General features: G+C 38.8%; 1 protein-coding gene across 2 annotated transcripts in view; it reads left to right on the top strand.

Annotated features, from left to right (window-relative positions):
• The first annotated feature begins 1641 nt into the window (after positions 1-1641).
• Positions 1642-12911, top strand: part of cacng7a (calcium channel, voltage-dependent, gamma subunit 7a) — a 41835-nt gene continuing 30565 nt past the window's right edge. The window contains exon 1 of one of the 2 annotated variants that reach the window (XM_086279921.1): positions 1642-1853. The gene's annotated coding sequence lies outside the window, so the exon portion shown is untranslated. Of the gene's footprint in view, positions 1854-2513; positions 2621-12911 lie in introns of those variants that run through there. The other variant, XM_086279922.1, reaches the window with a different exon arrangement.

Genomic DNA, 12911 nt, shown 5'->3' with positions numbered 1-12911 from the left:
ACTAGTTGTTTTTCTCTTTCTCTGTGACCCAAGAATTAATGTGTAAGACTCACAAGCTGGTACCCCAAGGTCGAAAACACCACAGAGATGAGACCACTTCCTTACTCCCATCCTCCCTTTTTCTTTATCTCCTGGAAAAGGCTCGTTAAAGGCTAGGTGGTTTGTTTCAGAATTCACTAATGAAAGAACTCTGTATTTTATGTCTAGGAGTGTATTTTGCTGGGATGATCATAAATTATAGCTGAACTGATAAACTACACAAGGGATACTTTGCTCAGAAGGCAGGAAGACGTTTCCTTATTTAGTCTGTACCGGTTTGAACTGGGAAAGCTGACACACGAACCTTTTTTTCTCTATATAAACTGCTGTATACCAAATAAACCTTTGAGTTGATTCTGGGAAAGCAATCTGAACAGTCTCTGTATCACTTTGTTCTCCTAACTGCTCCCGATATCGTAACTAACCCAGCTGAACGGCATACCTGAGTGTTACTTTGAATAATTAGGAGTCTTATAAGGAAAGGACAAAACTCTGCTTATCGCTCACGCCACGGAGGAAACCCGGGACGGCAATTTCCTTCAACGATCAAATGTAGTCACTTCCTCCCTTTAGTTCAAGTGTTCAAGTGACTGAATTGAAAATCTTGACATTTAATTGCATTTTTAAATGTCGTTATCTGACAACTAATTTTGCCTTACTGTGAGATTAATTGCATTTACAGACCATCTATTCAATCTGTTATTGACTTTCACTACTATGCCGATGACACTGTGCAGTTGTTGAAGCAAATTATTTTATTTGCATATTGCTTAGGACTAATAGCATGTACCTGCACATGTTAGATGGATTTTGCTAGCTGGCAACATAGGGCTTTACCCTCTCAAATATGGCCAATTAAGGGGCTAAGCTACATGGGCATTTTGAGATGTTTTGGTGCTTCATTAATTACACAATGCAAAACTGGCTGCGCTTATGAGTCATGATACAAGTGTGCTGCCAAATGATGATCTGATGCTGATTGTTTTTGTTTGTTTGTCTGTTTGTATAAAACTATCTTGTAATAGCAGCCAGCAGGCATCGGGGAATACTGGCCCCAATATTCAGGCATTTATTTCAATGTAAGTGTTCCTACTTTCATGGTTCAGCTAACTTGATGTTTTCCAAGATAATGACCTTTTTGATTTTTACTAAACTAAAACTATTCCTGAAGAGAACCATGTAGGTTCCATGTGGCATTAATCACTCATTTTCATTTGTTATTATGCAGACAAGATTAATGCAGGCCCACAGTATGTTTGGCTGTTTTGTTCATGGCCATTAATTGTTGGTGTATGTTTGAATTTCTGTTTTCAGTGTACATAATGTGTCCTCAATCCCAGCCCGCGCGCTCCTGGGCCATGCTGCCTTTTGTGCGTGTTCGCGTGAGCCTCATTCTCCCTCCAGCCTACATCACTGTAACCCCACCAACACCAACACCCTTCACACACACACACACACACACACACACACACACACACACACACACACACACACACACACACACACACACACACACCAGTCCCACCTCCCTATACCCGAACTACAGTGAAGCCAATTCAAGCGATTCTCCGCAGTGCTGAAGAGCAGAGTGAAGTAAAGACGGAGAAGAAGGGGGAGGAGTGAGAGAGGGGGCAGCACAGAGAGGAGAAGTGGGGAGATTCGGGGAAACACGGGATAGAGAGGCAGAGCGTGTGCGTACCGAGAGCAGTGAAGAGAGAGACCGAGATAAGGGGGAACCTGCCAGTTTGGTACCCAGGCTTCCCAGTGCGCACAGATCTCGGCTGCACCGTCCGACCAGCTCTCATCTCTGCAGGGTGAGTAGCTTCAGCTTCTGCTGTCTTTTCAAACCGCGCCTTCATTTTATTCATGTATCTCTCATTTCTTTCACGCCACTCAAACCACCTCATTTTCGCATCTGTTTTAAAGCCGCTCACACTTTTTGGGCTCGCCTCAGCGACCCCCGTGTCTTTGGATGCGCTCGTCAGGACTTTAGTTTCGGCTACATGGATGACAGATCATGCTCATGCCCATGACTGTCTTGGTGAAACATTTTTATTCCGCTAAAAAAAAAGCCAAGGATGTTGTATAAGAGAGTGATCTTTGTGCTCACCTCAGGTTGAGGAGGGAAGATGTGTTCTGTTGACAGCTGCTGATGAGCGTGTTTGCACGGCTGATTCCTCGCCAGTTAGTGCAGGAATGTTACTGTACCGTGATTACCGTGGTGCACTTGGAAGGAGTGCGCTGTAAAATTGTACAGTCTGAATACAGTCTGGTGAAAAGCACAGTAAAGCCGCTTGGCTTCGGCGCGTGGAGGAGAGAAAAAAGGGGAGGCGGGGAAGCAAAGTGTGTGAGGTAGATGCGATCGTGTGACTGTATGTGTGCGTGTGTCAGAGAGGGAGGGGATGTGTGCACACATTTGTGTGTTTATGTGTATGTGCTCTAAAGAACTCTTGGCTGCTTCTTGGGGAACCCATCCTGTGATACTGTTCCAGCAGACTGCAGCACTTCTTATTGGGTCTCGCTCTCTCTCCTGACTTACCTGTGGATAACGTGCGTGCGCATGCCGTTGTGAAGGAAAAAGGTAAAAATGTAGAGAAAATGTTATTTGAAGTCTGCATTTTGTCTTTTACGGTTAAGCTTCTTTGCAAATATGTCCGTTTTAATGATGAGCTTTAATTTGACACGGTATCAGAATATTTTACAAACGTAAAACGGCAAATTTGTAGAAATAAGTTCATGTTAATCTCTACAACATGAATTATTCATCTTCTTGATGGTTTGGCAAAGAGTTTGTATTAGCTCTTGCAGTGTGTAGGATGCGAAGTAGCGATGGAAAATTCCATGGCTACAATTTGCAAGCGCTCAAGGCACGAAACATTTAGGATGGTGATTTTTTGGTGTTTTCAGTTACTCATTAGGTCCCACTGATAGATAGAGTTAGCAATGTGGGTGGTTCTAATGGAAACTCAAATTGGCATTAAATTGGGTGTAATTTTGGTTGATAAGCCGTAAGAGAAGTGGTCGATTTTAATTAAAACTGAGGTGACAACGTGAACTCTACAACCTGAAATCTGCATCACTCAGAATTCCAGAAAATTAATATTTCCGTGTGAGAGACATATTTTCTCTGCAGGCTGAGAGAATTTGTGGTTTCTCCCTTAGAAGGCACAAATCAGAAAGGCTTTAATTTCTAACAGGAGGCTCTAATGGAACCAAGTTTGTCTCAGCATGTCCATCCAGCCCCAAGAACTCACTTCATGTTAGTATAATAAAAAAATAATCCGTGTAAGACTTATCACAACAGTGATAGAAAGTCCTTTTCAAAAAACAAAAAGCTAATAAAAAACTAAATGACAAACTTTCAAGTTCCATGGATAAATTATGAATTCAGTTGTTCTATAATATTAAAATGGATCTATGTAGGGCTCAAGTGCAACACTGAGAATAAAATATCTGAAAATAGGTAAACACACTTTTAGATAGAAAGATAAGAAAATTCATTCTAAAGCTGCCTGACATAAATACCAGCCTTCTCTGAGTTAGCATGTCCCTGCAGGTGTCACAGAGAGAAATAAAACAGTTTCTAAGTTGGCAACATTGTACTAGTTTAGGAGGCTGTCACAAATTTGTTTCACCAGTTCAGTATCTGACCAATTATGGAGTACGGTCACAACCACCCCCACCCTTCTGTACCTCATGTATGCTTTGGAATAGTGGACGAAGAAAATTTCTGGCACAACTTCCAAAGTACATTTCCTACTCCATATAAGAGATTGAAGTTCCAGGAACACTTGTGGATGTAATGAAATTCCCTTCTGACATATAGCCTAGAAGAATGTTTTCCTCATCTGAAGTTAAACACGGGCCAGGCTGTACTTTCATCCTGTACTATTTTGTCCAAGAAGATGGTGCAGTTGGATAAATGTCATCTTTATGTTGTGTGTCTTTTACTTCACAAGTCAGAACTGGGAATGACGTCATTCCCATGTTCACTGTACTGCAGTAGTATTAGCCAGAGAAGCAAGGAAACACATGTTTTATGCTCCCTAGCAGATAGAACCATTCATACAACACTAACAATACAACACAATACCTGTCTTTTTGTTATTGTTTCCACAGTTTAAAACACCACTGATGCACATTCACAGATAGAGCATGGTCAGTGGTCTGTGTGCAGTGAATCACAAGCACACAAACACAGTAGTACAGATCACAAATGTTACAGTTTTACTACCATTTGCGTCCACTGCTGCCATCGTGGATGACAAAGTTGGGATTGGTGGGGCTTTGCTGATTTTCCAAGTGAGAAGTTCGACTTTAGGTGCAACTTCCCACTTCAGTCTGAACACAGCAATTTTTAACCTTGCAGAAGAACACATTTTCATATACAAAGCCTTTTATAGAACTGGGACTATCACTAGAAAGAAACAATTAAAAAGATGTTGGCCCATGTGAGGGAAAAGTTTATCTAAAAATGTTAAGGGGTAAAAAAAAATGTTTATTTTTTTTAAAGTATGCATTCAACAAAAATCTGAAACAGAAACACAAAAACATCAACAGTGCTGCATAATAATGATGGTTTCTGTGCGCGCCTCACTGTCACATTGTTATAAAGTATACACAAAACAAGGTTAGCCCTAATGGTTAGCATTATTTTGTTCTGTTCACTACATTCAGGTAGCAGGTGGTATCTGGAAAACACATTTAAAACAACAATTAAGTTGATTACATAAATGGAGATCAAAGGCCATAAAATATGTTTAAAATGTTCACATCATCTAAAAGTAGTTGGTGTCATTCCCCAAGAATCAAATATCAAATGGTTCCTAGATTACTGTAACAAACCACCGAGCAAGCTAGCAAGGAGAAACACAGCTGCCAGTTCTCCCGATTCAAACCAAACCTGGTCCTGTACAGCAGACAAGGTGGTCAGGTATAACAGACAACTGTTAACTTCTCTACACATGTTTATAGACCTGTGGTTGTATGAGACATGAGATATCATTATCTTCAGTAGGCGTGCTGTTCTCTGAGGTGAGGCGAAATGAATCATACTCTAACTTCAGTTGTTTAAACAGCTGATTGATGGTATGAGTCACTGACAATGGCAGGGTCAGTGCTTCATCTTCCACTGGGGTTACTCAAGGTACTGTAAAGTGCTTCACACAGCACTGCTGTCATTGAAAAGCCCACAACTTAAACTACAAGATGAAGTTTATATTGCACCTGCAATGTTAGTAAAATTAAATTAGAATGATGTAATTGCAAACCAGTGTGGTTACTGCTGCTACTTAAATGAAAAGTCCATTTTAATCTAAGGAGTAGACAGTGACTGTAGTTGGGTATTAACCGGTTATAATGTTAATAATGACATAACACTTTTATCTTATTAATATGACATTGTTAAATGTTCTTTCAAGATCGACAATAACAAAACTTAGTTAAAAAAATATTGTAACACAGGGCTTAAAATAGGATTGAAAGCTACACAGTAAAACCAACATCATATGACATGAGAATATACTTCTGAATTCTTTAAGATGACTATAGAAGCGCTACAACAACTAAAACAGGACAGATAGAAAGCTGCCTCATAATTGATGATTTTCTGAGGCGATATTTTGCAGTATCCAGCACCAAGAGTGAGTCATTGAACTCTTGGAATCGTACAGTAACAGCAAACTGATATGAAATTGAGTTGATCCTTGAAGGCACTGCTCTGTCTGCAAATTTAAGAAAATTTGTCTTTTTGCAACTAGGCTGCGCTGATAGTTACTAATGGATGAAGAAGAAATTAATGAATTAAGAATGAAAAAAAAAGAAATTATGCTACGTTTTAGGAAGGTGGTGTGAGGTGGTTGGTTTGGTGTCAGACATTGGAGAACCCACCTCTTACCATTTTCAATCATTTGTCTGTTGTTTCTTAACTACAAATTTAAACTTAAACAAGAGTCAGCATGTCAGTTTGTAAAGACTGTGAAAAACATTTCCAGTGTGAACATGCGATAACAAAACGGAAACATGCAGCGGAAGTAGATCGCCCATTTTGCTGTTAGTTTGAAGGAGTGGCTGAAATTAGGTTAAAGATATACCAGAGGTGGGACAAAAAGCAAAAGTGTTTCCAAACCCTTTATTTAGCATGTGTATATATAAAAGGAAGAAGGCTAGCATTACCATGACATTATACGAATTAACACAGTTGTGCTTGTGATAGCTGTGCTGCTAACATTAGCACTACCATCAGTGACAAATATGGACACTTCTTTCAAACTAACCCAGTTTCAGCGCACGTGTAGATGAAGGATATCAACTCACACAGTGCCGTGTTTCTGTTCCAGCTGAGCACTTAAATATTAAACCACCAGGCCCTTAAGCTGCAGCACAGTATTGTACTGAGATACAAGATTTACTTATATAATGATTCGATGTGGCATCTCTAATCTGAGGGAAGCAAGCCAAAATAAAAGCCCCATCCCATCAAAAAGGCCACTAGCAAAACAAAGGCTCAGGGAAAGTAATATGGACCTGTATAATACTCAGTAGCCTCCTTCAGGGTGTCTTTTTGATTTCTCTCTAACTGCTTCAGGATCTTGTCCTCTATTCTCTGGTAATCCTGCAAATGTCCATAAGGGATCACTTCCATAATATTATTAATACATAATATTGTAGGAAACAAGAAGTACACAAGAATGCTTGGTAGAAAAGCTCACACCCTCCACATCTTATTATACTTATAGCCAAGCATTCTGAGTGGGTGAGCTTATGGGATTGGCAATAGCAGTCCCAATCGCCTATAATTCTATAGTTCTAAATGCATGAGATGAAGGGCTTTCCAGTGTTTTAAATCTGACTAAACCAAGACTAGCTATAAATTGCTAGCTTTGCACCCATCAGCAGTGTTGCATTTTCAGTGTTTGAATCATGCAAGGTCAGTTCGTCTTCAGGCCAGTCACAGCTCAGTGTGAGCTCAAACCCAAATTATACGAAATTCACACTGAAGGTGAATGAAACTGTGTGTGACTGGACATGGAGAGATTCTTTTCAGGGTTTTGTGAATGCTGCTCTGCACAGACATGCACTGCAGGATGTGTCACACTTAACGCTGTCTGCCTGCCAGCCCTGGTGCATGCATGTGTGTGACATAGTATTTGTGTATGCGTCCGTGTGCATGCGCATGTGTGTGTGTGTGGACTTTCCTCAGTTTTTGGGCCAAGGTCTTTCCCTCTAAGCTCTCATTCATTTTTCTTCTTCCTCCTCTTTTATTATTTCACTGCATGTCTGCTTTTCCCTACCTGTCTTTAGCACAGTAGCAGGCAGTCTCTCATAGGCTCCTTCTACTGTGTGTGTGTTTACCTGCTGCATGAGCTAATTATCTTTATCAGTCCAGAAGTCATTCTACGACCTATAGGATGACATTTGTTTCCCAAAGCTTTCTTTTTACAAGTACCGCTTTCTTTCTCAGCTAAATTCCATGAAAAGTCTTAAAGGATTGTGATGCTTTTTTTCTACGTTGTTTTCCTCCTTTACCCTCCTTCCACATTCCCTCTCCTTTTTTCTCCCTTTCTTTTTCCCACTCTTTCCTGATGTAACTGCTTTCAGAATTAATTTCCTCCTTTTCACCCTGATCTTCTTCTCCATAATCCTTTTGACCAGTTCTTCTGTGTCATAGCACACAGTCCAACCTCTTCCTTTGCTTCTTTATTCCGTTTATAACTAAATCTGGAGTTCTTTCATGCAGTAGATGCATCTGACCTTCTAGCCCTTATATTTTCTTCTTCCTCTTCTTCCCTCTTTTCCCTCTCTTCCTCTTTATGAGGTCTTTCATTCTTTCTATCTTTAAATATCTGTCTCTTCCCCTGTCAGTTGGCATGAGGCTCTCAGTGCTGACAGAGAGACATATTGCCTTCTCAACAGAAAACAACCCTCCACCCCACCCCCAGCATTAGCTAACCTGGGAACGCCATCTGCGGAGCCCTGCCCGGCACCATGGGACACGTGGACGTTTCGTGGTGCTCAGCAGTTGCTTTGCCTTGCTCCACACTGACCTATCGCTGCTGCAGAGTCTTTTATCTGTTTCTTGTTTAATTATTTGCCAGTTCCAGATTTTAGGGCCAATATTTCAGTCCTCTCAGGGTTTTCTGAACTAGAAGTTTCCTAGAAGTCATAGCAAATGACGGATACGTTAAATTTGATGTGGGTGAAAAAAAGCAGTCGTGATGTCCAGATTCAGTACTACATAACAGTGAGTCACCAAAAGATTATTATAAAACAAAACACTAATTTAATTAACTTGTTTAATTACTTATATAGTATTACAGTATAACTTTCATCTGAGGATGTGATGATCTACTTGATTGTTTTAAAGCTTTCTTTGCTCCATGCGCTTTTAAAGTCTAGTTTAAATTTCTGCTTCCAGCATTTATGATTTTATTTTGTAATCCTATCCTGTTTTACACTTTAGTAAGTTCTGCTGTATTTGGTTTTCCATCAGTATTCAGGCACCAGAGCTCAGTCAGCTCAGGAATCTTCTATCGTTTATCCACTTTTTTCCTTTTGTCCCCTACATGATTTTTTGTTAACACTGAATTGAGATTTGGGTAGTCAGGTCTTCCCAACAGCCGGAGGGAAACAGATTGCAGTGTGAAAAACTTCCAACAGAGTAAAAAAAATCCAGAATGAAGCATTTATAAACTTGTGAACTGAAACAGTGAGCATTTTATGAGAACAAATGGTGACAGTGGCAACAAGATATGAGGTGCTATCAACAGGAAAAACAGGAAAACTGCGGCATCCCGACACGCAGCGTGGATACATGTGCAGCGAGAGTTTTGTCACTAACATTTGAAACATTTAAATGGCAGTTTTAATGCTATATTGCTGTAAACTAAACTAAATTATTTTGACACAGTTTAAACTACATGAAAGGGGCTTAGCCAAAAACTGCAGCATTATAACACCAATAACATTAAAGTTCACTATAAAATGGATTATTTCAATTATGTTGTGGACTTTTTTAGCAAGTAGCATTTTCTCTTCTTTTTCTTCACCTTTGTTCTACCACTTGAAAGCTGGAACAAATTATGACCTATGAGCCTGTCATCCTACATCCAGATCTTCTCCTCACTGATATGTTGCATCTTGGTAAATTTAAATCCCTTATTTGCCTTTTTTTTTATTAACAGCTGCAATGCCATTCTCCTGATTTGACCACGAAAATCATTTTAGCATAAGCTGCTATGAAAATGAAAGTTAAATAAACCCCCTGAACATTTGCTTTCAAATTGTAAAGAATCCCTTTCTCAGTGAAACCCAGTGTCTTTACAGTTGAGATTAATCCCTAATTATCTTCAAAATTAAATGTTTTTATCAAATTCAGCTCAGTCCAGCTTGTCATTGTGTCACACAGTACTACAATCATAACTTTGTTCATTTAGTAATAAGCACAATTACCAACACAAATGCAACATCATAATCACCTTAAAGAGGTTTTATAGTAGATAAAAACCATCTCTTGACTGTACTGTACAATGGTCTTCTTATTAAGTAAATGGCCTATTTCCAGAAATTAATTCAAATATTCAAAGCTCCTGATTAAGAGGAACTTATTATCACTCATACACTGACAACCCTGTTTTAATGCCTTAATTAGTAAGGGACACTAATTCATTAAGATGGACTTCATTGGGGATACTTCTGAGCCTCCAATAAAATTGGAATTAGTAATAAATTCAAATTAATATATTAATTGTCATAAGGAATATCGGAGACATTTGCTTGGTAACGAAGACGATTTCACATTTTGGGATGTGCATATTTAACATTTTGTACTGAAGGACCACAGGTGATGGGCTAACAATGTTTCAGGTTTATGACTGTGATAATTCACTGTACCTAAGTTATAGAACAGGAGTCCCCAATCCTAGGTTTTAGATCTCACCCTGGGTCAACACACCTGAATCAAATGATTGGTTCATTACCAGGCCTCTGGAGAACTTCAAGACACGTTGAGAAGGTAATGTATCCATTTAAATCAGCTGTGATGGATCAAGGACACATCTAAAATCTGCAGGGACACCTTGTGGACAGGGATTAGGTTGTTATAGACTCTTGAGCTTAATCACAACAAGATTTTGGCTTCTGGGGATAAAGATTTACAGGAAATGGCTATATAATGGATTGGACTGGAAACTATGGTGAAGAGGGGTCTTAGTTAGTACTATTTTATAATATTGACTTTAGCCGAAAAGAAAAGAAATGTTTTAAGAACACCATGATACCCTCTTCCTTTCTTCTGGGTAAGTCAGCGTTCGGTCAGTATTGCAGTCCTTGTCAGGTCAAGGTAGTGTTTGAAGAAACAACTACTGAGTCAGCATTTAAGAGAAGACGAGTGTAAACATTTCAGTTCAGTACATATGATAGTGCTTTTGTCAAAACACACCTAAGCAACATAAACAAAAAGTTGAGGAAGTGTAATTTGTCAAAAGAGTGGAAAATCAGAGACGTAGAGTGTAATGTAGAGATTTTCAGCACGGCAGCAGTGGACAGCTCCTCAAAATGCTCCACTGCTGGAATCTCCAGAAAATGTTCTATTAAATGTTCACGATTCTACAGCAGGAAATCACTGAAAGAGCAAAAACAATACCCCCAAATTATTAATTATGGTTCAAAAATGATCATTATAGGCTGAATTTAAAGTGTCCTTATTTGATTCTCTGCAGTCCAATTAGAGAAAAAGTGGACTCAGGACTAGTTTTGGTATTAAAATGAGAATAAAATTGCATTATTTATGCCTCAAAAAGCCTCAGATGTAGGTTAAATGATTGACAGGCATAACATAACTTTTTGTTTCTTTTTAAATACATTATCATCGTTTACATTTGAGAAATACAAACCAAAAATGCTTTGAAATAAATCCTGTTAAAAAAAATCCACTTTCTTTTTTAACATTTCTTTTACATCTGTGCTCAGTCCTTTTCTAACCACTTCATTAATCCACGTTACCTGTATCCTCCTCCTTTTCTCCCATTAAACATTTTCCCTCTTGATTAAACTTTTCCTCTTCTTTCTGTCTCTCCTTCCTTCCTTTATAACTTTCCACCTCTTTAGAAAGTCGCTTCCCATTACACTCCTTTTAATAGCTGCCTTTCTTTACCTCACCTCCTATTTTCTTCTCATTCCCTTCTTAACCATCTATGTCCCATCTGTCCTTTCTTCCCCTTCACCTTTTCTCCTCCACCCTCTCCAACCCTTATTATGTTCCCTTATAATCATTTCCCCTTTTTTCCACCCACTTTTCTCTTCCCACTTTCCCTTCAGTGCTTCCTTTCCTTTCAGTCATTGTGGAAATGTCCTGTTTATAAGGTTGGGGAAACCTGCAGTCAGCTGAGACTGAAGAAGTCACTTGGATGAGTGACGCTATGACCAGATGAACAGATTCAAATTTTGGGGATAAAGTCAACACAGCTTGATACCTTTTGTTTGTGTATTCAATTGTGTCTGTATTTCAATTATTTCAAGTTATATTATCTCTCATTACAGTGTGTGTGTGTGTGTGTGTGTGTGTGTGTGAGAGTGAGAGTGTGTGTGTGTGTGTGTGTGTGTGTGTGTGTGTGTGCGTGTGTGTGTGTGTGAGTGTGTGTGTGTGTGTGTGTGTGAGGGAGAGAGAGAGAGAGAGAGTAAAACTCTCAGAAACATTTATGCACTGACCCAGCAGATCTTGTCCTCCAAACCCACATTTCTTCAAGCTTCTGCCTCTCTAGTGTTTTAAAGCTAGCTCATGACCAGAATCAGAATCAAACCATTTTATTAATCCCACAAGGCAATGCTTTCTAAAGATGCTCAATTCCATTACAAATATGAACAACAGAATATATGAAGATGAAAAAAAATGTCAACTCAGTCCAAGAAGCAATATACTAAAATATGAATCCCATATAAAGTTCAAACAATGGTTTAAAAACTGCAATTCCATAATTGGCCACTAAAGGCTGACTGTAAAAGAAGTCAGTACCCTGTTATAAGTGTTATACTCTGGTACTGCCTTTCATTAACAGCAGCTGTACCAGTAATAAACCTTATTTAAAGTTCATCTGTTTACATTTCAGGGTTTAAATTTTGCATTAGTATGGATGCGACCACTTTAACTGCACAGTGGATGCTGACACAGGAGGCTGCCACACATACTTTACATAAAAGATGGATGCACATTCAAGCTTTAAAAGTGAAAGCATTGAGGAAGTGTCTTAAACCAGATTTGTGTTATTATTATTTTTAATCACCATCATGGAACAACTTCTATAAATGCAATAAGCCAGACTCTTATGTAAAACTAAGGACAAAGAAAAGTTGTCTCACTTTAGCACCTCAGTAAACACGCTATGGTCTCAATCGTGAGATTCAATTGTTTTTAAAATAACATTTTTTAAGACTCGAACAGGACAATAAAGCACAGCTTTCTTCAGACTGCTTTGTGATTGACGAGTTGTTGTTGTATTAGCTGTTGTATTAGCTCGCAGTGTCTCTGATTGAATCTGATTCCATTGCACTGTTCAAATCACGATTAAAAACCCACTTATTCAATCTTGCCTTTCCCTCAAGTTAATATTTCTTTTATGATTTTATATCATGCACTTTTATGCTCATTTAAATTCTTGTTTGCTCTGTACCTGTTGCTTTCCGATGTATTAGTGACAGTTATCTTCTTGCATATTTAGTACTTGCTTTGGTCCTATTTCTATTATCCTCCTCCTATACTCTATCTTACTTGTTAAGCACCTTGGCATACCCTTGGTTTTTAAGTGTGCTTTATAAATAAAGTTTATTATTATTATTATTATTATTACTCTCAGTATCTCAGTGAGATCTACTCACTG

This window comes from Aulonocara sp. 'chitande type north' Nkhata Bay, linkage group LG22 (assembly GCF_057382095.1).
Source record: "Aulonocara sp. 'chitande type north' Nkhata Bay isolate Kocher_YH1m ecotype deep benthic linkage group LG22, A_spYH_male_GT1.1, whole genome shotgun sequence".
NCBI lineage: Eukaryota > Metazoa > Chordata > Actinopteri > Cichliformes > Cichlidae > Aulonocara > Aulonocara sp. 'chitande type north' Nkhata Bay.
Note: the sequence above shows the minus strand (reverse complement) of the source record. Positions and strands in the feature narration are given on the sequence as shown.